This window comes from Otolemur garnettii, unplaced genomic scaffold (genome assembly GCF_000181295.1).
Source record: "Otolemur garnettii isolate 467f Iridium unplaced genomic scaffold, OtoGar3 scaffold00134, whole genome shotgun sequence".
NCBI classification, from domain to species: Eukaryota; Metazoa; Chordata; class Mammalia; order Primates; family Galagidae; genus Otolemur; species Otolemur garnettii.
Genome location: NW_003852529.1, coordinates 2,295,996 through 2,302,729, shown reverse-complemented (window position 1 = coordinate 2,302,729; position 6,734 = coordinate 2,295,996). Strand labels below are relative to the sequence as shown.

The following is a 6,734-nucleotide window of genomic DNA, read 5'->3' as shown; positions in this document are numbered from 1 at the left end:
ATAACAGAGTCTCACTTTTTCACCCTCGGTAGAGTGCAGTGGAGTCACAGCTCACAGCAATCTCCAACTCCTGGGCTTAGGCGATTCTTCTGCTTCAGCCACCCAAGTAGCTAGGACTACAGACGCCTGCCACAATGCCCGGGTATTTTTTGTTGCAGTTTGGCCAGGGCTGGGTTTGAACCTGCCAACCTCAGTATATAGGGCCGGCGCCCTACTCACTGAGCCACAGGCGCCTCCCCAAGCTTGTACTTCTAATCTGCATCACGCCTGGTTCCTTCCTGTGGTGATCAAGACCAGGACCACAGAGGCCCGAGAGGTTGGGACAAAAACCATCTGCTCATGTTCACAAAAGCATTATTTACAATAGCCAAAAGGTAGAAACAACTCAAGTGTCCATCAACAGATGAATGTATAAGCCAAATGTGATATATCCATGGCAATGGAATATTATTCAGCCTTAAAAAGGAAGGACATTCTGGCGCATGCTACAACACAGATGAACTTTGGAAATGTTAGGCTGAATGAAACCAAGCCACTCATAAAAGCACAAACAAGGCCAGGCTACACTTACATAAGGTACTTGGAGTAGTCAGATTCATAGAAACAGAAAATAGAATGATGGTTGCCACAGGCTAGGGGATTGGGGATGGAGTGTTGATTTTGCAAGGCAGAAAGTGTCCTGTGGTTGGGTAGTGGGGATTATAGGGCAACAATGGTAACGTCCTTAATGTCACTGAACTGTGCCCTTACAGATGGTTAAGATGGCAAATTTTACATTATGTGTTTTACCACAGTTAGAAAAAACCTAAACATCAGCCAGGTAACTGAATTTCCATCATATGCCATACATCGGGCAAGGCTCTGATTAGGGAACTTTGTAACCTGCCTTTACACACAAGAAAACTGAGGCTCAGAGTAACTTACCCACAGTTATATTGTCTCAGCGTGTGCTGTCCCCTCTGTTGTGCAGATGAGAGTCCCTTGCACTACACTGCACTTAATGCCAGGGGCTCTGAATTCAACCTCCTTTGTAACTAGGGTACTCTCTTGGTCACATCTGGGGCCTCGGTTTTTAGCATATTCTGCCCCTTGGCTGTAGAGGTTGGGGTCCATTAAACCTTGGTCCTGGGGACTTTCTGATTCCCACAGCTGCTGAACCTCCAGTTCTTATCTACAGCTTTTGCTGTCAGCTCCCACTCGCTTCACCTCCACCGTCCTGGTGGCCACTATTGCCTCTGTGCCCTCATCCTCAGGAGCAGTGTAAGCTGCACACCCTTTCCTCCTGCTCCCCATCCCACCCCCTGGCTACCACAGGCCAGTTGTATCACCACCCACTTCTGCTCAGCAGAAAGTCCCTGGTTGGCGAATAATCCCATCTTTGGGGACAGCTTTCTAGGACCATGTATGACACAGACACAGACCTTGAGAAAATGAATTGAGAACAGGGGCTTCTCTGGGCGGCGATCCCAGGCAGCACCAGTGGGGGAGCAAGTGAGACAGGAAGCAGAGGGAGCCAGAAAACTGGGTGTGTTAATGAAATGGTCACTGCTGAGGGCAGCTATGCATAGCTCAGTCCTGCTGGGAGACTCTGAATGACAGTGTGGAATGTGCTTCAGAGTTATCACAACAGAGAGGCAAGGAAGCAGGGTATTGATTCACCGCTTCTGTTGGTCACTGAATTATGGCTGCTCCCGGGATTGCTGAAGCCCCAGTACCTGCTAGGCACGTGGCTCCGGCAGATAGGGAAGCCCTACGGTCACCCGCAGTGGGAAGGGCTGGTGGACGTGGGACTGGGACATTGTCAGTGTCTGCTATAAAGAGGGACAACTATTCCTCGACTTCTCTCTCAGTCTTACTCTTCTGAATCACTTTCAACTCCGAGTCATTAAGAGCTATACTTTTTCTGCCGCTTCAGTGCTGATGGACGGTTCAGCACTGTTTCGGGTTCGCCGGGAAACAGACTTGGGGACCCAGAAGTGGAGCTGGCGGAGTAGAGACTGCTCAGGATTGGGTCCAGACGCTGATCTGGGACACCAGCCGCCGTGGGGGTGAGAACGCAGTCTTTGCACTCCCTTACTGACTGCCCTTACGTGCAGGCCACCCCTGATGGGGAGTGCGACTTGGGGTGAGTCTACCCCACAACAGCTGAGGCCGTCCCAAAGTGGGGACTGCCGGCCAACAGCACCTCAGCAACTGGCTGGTGGCGCCCCCTGCTGAAGGGGGGACCAAGTGGTAAAGCATGTCCACCCCTTTACTGCCTGGAGCTCTTCTCTGGTTAAGTTCTGGGGAGGAGAATTTAAAGGGGAAGCTTAGTGGAGTGAACCCAGCCCTTGCCCCTACACCTGTTCGCAGGATATGCCTGATACTTACTGTCTCTGTCCTCAACTATTTGTTCTGAGTCCCCTTCAGACAGCACTTCTGCTGAGCCAGGCTTACCCAGGGGTGTTACCCAGACCCTCATCCCAGGTCACTATTCCTTCTCCGGCTGAGGCTCTGCACTTGACTATTTGTCTTAAAAAATGGGCAAATAGAGTACATTCTTGGCAAAAATATTCAGAAGGGCTGTGTTCTCCATACGTCACATCAAGATGCCCGTGGCGTTGTTTGCCCCAATACTGACGGTATTAGGCTTGATGACTCGGTTAAAGTGGGGCCCACCAGGTTTGACCTCTACAATGACACTAGTTTCCTCTTTGTAACTGGCAAATAATTCGTGGGTAAATATTTTGAGACTATGTAAATATCCTGTTTCTCATCAAACTTATACCCACTGGTTTAGCATCCACTACTTCACCATTCTTTCTGTACTTCATATTTATTACTTTACATTTAAGGAACTCCTGTCCCTTCTCTTCCATTTATTTATTAATTTTTTGTGTGTGTGTAGTTTTTGGCCGGGGCTGGGTTTGAACCCACCACCTCCAGCATATGGGGCCAGCGCCCTACGCCATTGAGCCACAGGCACTGCCCTATTTATTAATTTTTTTCACATCATTATATCTAGACTTAAAGATTCTTATATTCAATGGGTTATATTACCATAACCACCAGTGCTTCTTTTGAGTTCACATTCCAGTCTCATTTATTTGTTTATTATTCATCTGTTTATTGATTTACATCAGTATTGAGTCAAGGTCCTTGATTTATTTACTGAGCTATAATCCATTATTACTATTACTTATTTTGATGCTCAAGTTATCCCAGATTTGGCCAGTGGGATCCCTTCATGTTTGTTCCTGTCCTTTTGGACACATGCCTATGATTCTTTGAGTACTTCTTTACTTTCTGAGGCCACAGGGAATCCAAGGATCAACTTAAACTTTCCTTGTCCTAGTCCTGGAATCAGTCATATTTCTAATAGTCCTGGCTTCCTTTTAGTGGAGAAAAGGTTTAGAAAGCAAGATCTTGGTGCTGGGCATGTTCATTTCCACTAGTGTGTCATTGCCTGGAGACTATCTCAGAAGAAAAGCTGGAAACTGGATGTAATATACATAACAAACATATATATGCATATATATTTCACATATAACTATGCATATTTCTTTCTTTTTTCTTTACGAGATTTTTATGCTATATTTTTAAAAAACAAAATAAAAAGGGTTCAACTAACATATGTCCTAGAAGTCCCTCTAAGAGTCTCAGCACCTTGCAGCCATGGGGACTGTGGCTTTGCTCCTCTGCTCCGCCCACAGCTCACTTAAGGATCACTGGAGATGACTTGTGCTCTAAGTCTTAAAATCAAACTTTCTGCCAAATCCAAGACCCTGAATTTATCCAAACTGTAGAAACATGCTTTTCCCACCCGTCTACCAAAATACCTCCCATTCAGATCAACAACAGCTTTAACTGCTGACTCCACTCTCTCAAATTCTAAAAATATCCGTACTGCTTCCTCATCTGGGGCCTCGGGGATTTCAAATATCACACATTTTCCGACTTTGCCATATTTTTCACATTGTTCCTTGGTTTCAACCTCTAAGTCTTTACCTCTCCTGCACCAATGATGTTCCTTAATAGGACTGTTTTAGCAGGAAACTTAAGTATTTCAGTCAACGGATTTGAATCCGACTTCTTGGTTGCATCAGGGGAATCACCTTTCTTCCTCACGTCATCCACAATGATCTTTCTTTTTTTTTTTTTTTTGAGGCGGAACCTCAAGCTGTCCCCCTGGGTAGAGTGCCGTGGCATCACGCTCACAGCAACCTCCAACTCCTGGGCTCAAGCGAGTCTCCTGCCTCAGCCTCCCAAGTAGCTGGGACTACAGGCGCCCGCCACAACGCCTGGCCATTTTTTGGTTGCAGCCATCATTGTTGTTTGGCAGGCCCAGACTGGGGATTCGAACCCAGCACCTTAGGTGTATGTGGCTGGCACCTTAGCCGATTGAGCCACAGGCGCCGAGCCCACTATGATCTTTCACCACTCTAACTTGTGTCCTCCATCAACAGGGTAGTGCTCAGGCCCTGCTGGTGCTTCCCCAGGCCCTGGCCCTCCCGGAAGCCATACTTCTGCACGATCTTATGTGCCACTGTGCCCCCCATGTTAGTGAGGAAGGAGTTGCTGAGCCCGGTGGGAGCCTGGGTCTGTCCTGCTCCTCCTACGCCTGGGGTGGGATAACAGTCTTTGGAAGACAGTGAGCAAGGTCTCCTCTTCATAAGGAAAATCTCTAGGTAACGCTTTGTCTTTCTCTACCAGAGAAGTCTGTGGAGGGATGGCAGCTCGGCCCATACTTCTTTTCCTCCTCTCTTGCTTATAATCTTCATCTTCATCAGAATCTGGATCTGGTCTTTTTTTTTTGTTTTTTTGAGACAAGAGTCTCACTGTGCTGCTCTTGGTAGAGTGCTGTAGCGTCACAGCTCACAGCAACCTCAAACTCTTGGGCTTAAGGGATTCTCCTGCCTCAAGAGAATGGGACTGCAGGTGCCCCCCCAACGCCCGGCTATTTTTTAGTGCAGTTGTCATTATTGTTTAGCTGGCCGAGGCCGAACTGAACCCACCAGGCTTGGTGTATGTGGCTGGCCTGGTAACTACTGTGCTGAGGGCGCCAAGCCCTGGATCCGGTCTTCTTGAGAAGCCGCTGGTTTCAAGAAGGCCTCTCTGGCCTCTCTTCTATTTCCTTTTGCCTTCCCAGCTCCCTCTGTCTCTGCCATTCCTCTTCTCTCAGCGGGTTTCACTACTTTCTGCTGTTAGGAAACAGGGTCATACTTGTCAGCTAAAGCAATCAGACCCTCCCCTGCAGAAAGCCCCCCTGGGAGCTGGATCCTTCAGCCCAGCAGCGACATGCCGTGGTGTGTCCACAGTCTCCCCGTCATCTGAGCAACCGCCTGGCTTTAAATTTAAATCAATGACGGGGCAAGAACCGTACTTTGCTTTGCCTTTGGCTCTTGGCTTGGGTGAGGGCTGCCTTCTTTGTCTGAAGCTGACTCTGCGGAAGTTTGAAGGTTTTAGACCAGCCTTCTGTTTTTGTCACCGGTCCCCACTCCCAGGTCATCATACAGGGACGTCTTTTTAGCAGTTTAATGCCGACCCACCTGGCTGACTCTGCCCAAAGGCCGCGGCTGCAGGTGGCCCCGGGGGGCTCTCCGCAGACACCTGGCTGGCCGGAGCCCGCGGGGCGCCCACCCTCCGCCGAGTCCGCAGGCAGCTTGGTGTGCAGGGTTGGGAGTGCCCCTACTTATTTCTTTATGTATCTGTCAGCCAGAAACCGTGAATTCGTACAGGGACCGCCATATTTGTAACTCTCTTCCCCCACACCGAGAGACCTGACTCCCATTGGCTCCAGTCCAGAACACACAGAAGGTAGATTCAAAGCCATAAACCCATTCCACTGTAAAAAACCAAACCTACCAACAACAGGAGTTCCATATTTGGTTGCAGTTCTTATTTATTTATTTATTTATTGCAATTTAGGCCAGGGCTGGGTTTGAACCCACCACCTCTGGCATATGGGGCCAGCACCCTACTCCTTTGAGCCACAGGTGCCACCCAGTTCTCTTTTATTTTTTACATAAACCTTACATATATTGAAATCCACAGACCTTGAGTGTATAATTCAATTAGTTTTGACAAATAAATATACCCATGTAACCTGCACCCTGTATTTCCATCAACCCCAGAAAGTTCCCTCATACTTTTTCCCAGTCTTTTCTTCCAGAGGCAACCATAGTGCTGACCTTTTCCCAGTGCCAGAACTTCATATGGTTTTAGTGATTCATTCAGATTTTTGGCTGTATCAGAAGTTCACTCACTTTTATTGCTGAGAAGTGTTCCATTGTATGGATACAATGGATTTACACCACAATTTGAAGGGGGAGGGCATGGTGGCTCATGCCTGTAATCATAGCACTCTGGGAGGCTGAGGTGGGTGGATTCCTTGAGTTTAGGAGTTCTAGACCAGGCTGAGCAAGAGCGAGACTGTGTCTCTAAAAAAAACAAAAAGAAAAAAATCACCAGGCATGTGGCAGGCACCTGTAGTCCCAGCTACTTGGGAGGCTTGAGGCAAGAGGATCTCTTGAGTCTAAGAGTTTGAGATTCCTGTGAGCTATGACGCCACAGTACTCTAAGCAGGGTGACAGAGATTGTCTTAAAAACAAACAAACCACAGTTCGTTTATCTTTTCTCCTGTAATGGGCTTTTCCAGTTTTTGGCTATTATGAATGAAGTTATTATGAGCATTCATGTCGAAGTCCTTTGTAGACAAATACAATGTTTTCATTTCTTTCTTTTTTTTTTTTTTT

At 47.6% G+C, this 6,734-nt stretch overlaps 1 pseudogene; it reads right to left on the bottom strand.

The window, feature by feature from the left end:
- Positions 1-5,727, bottom strand: part of LOC100964399 — a 16,949-nt pseudogene extending 11,222 nt beyond the window's left edge.
- Positions 5,728-6,734: the final 1,007 nt, after the last annotated feature.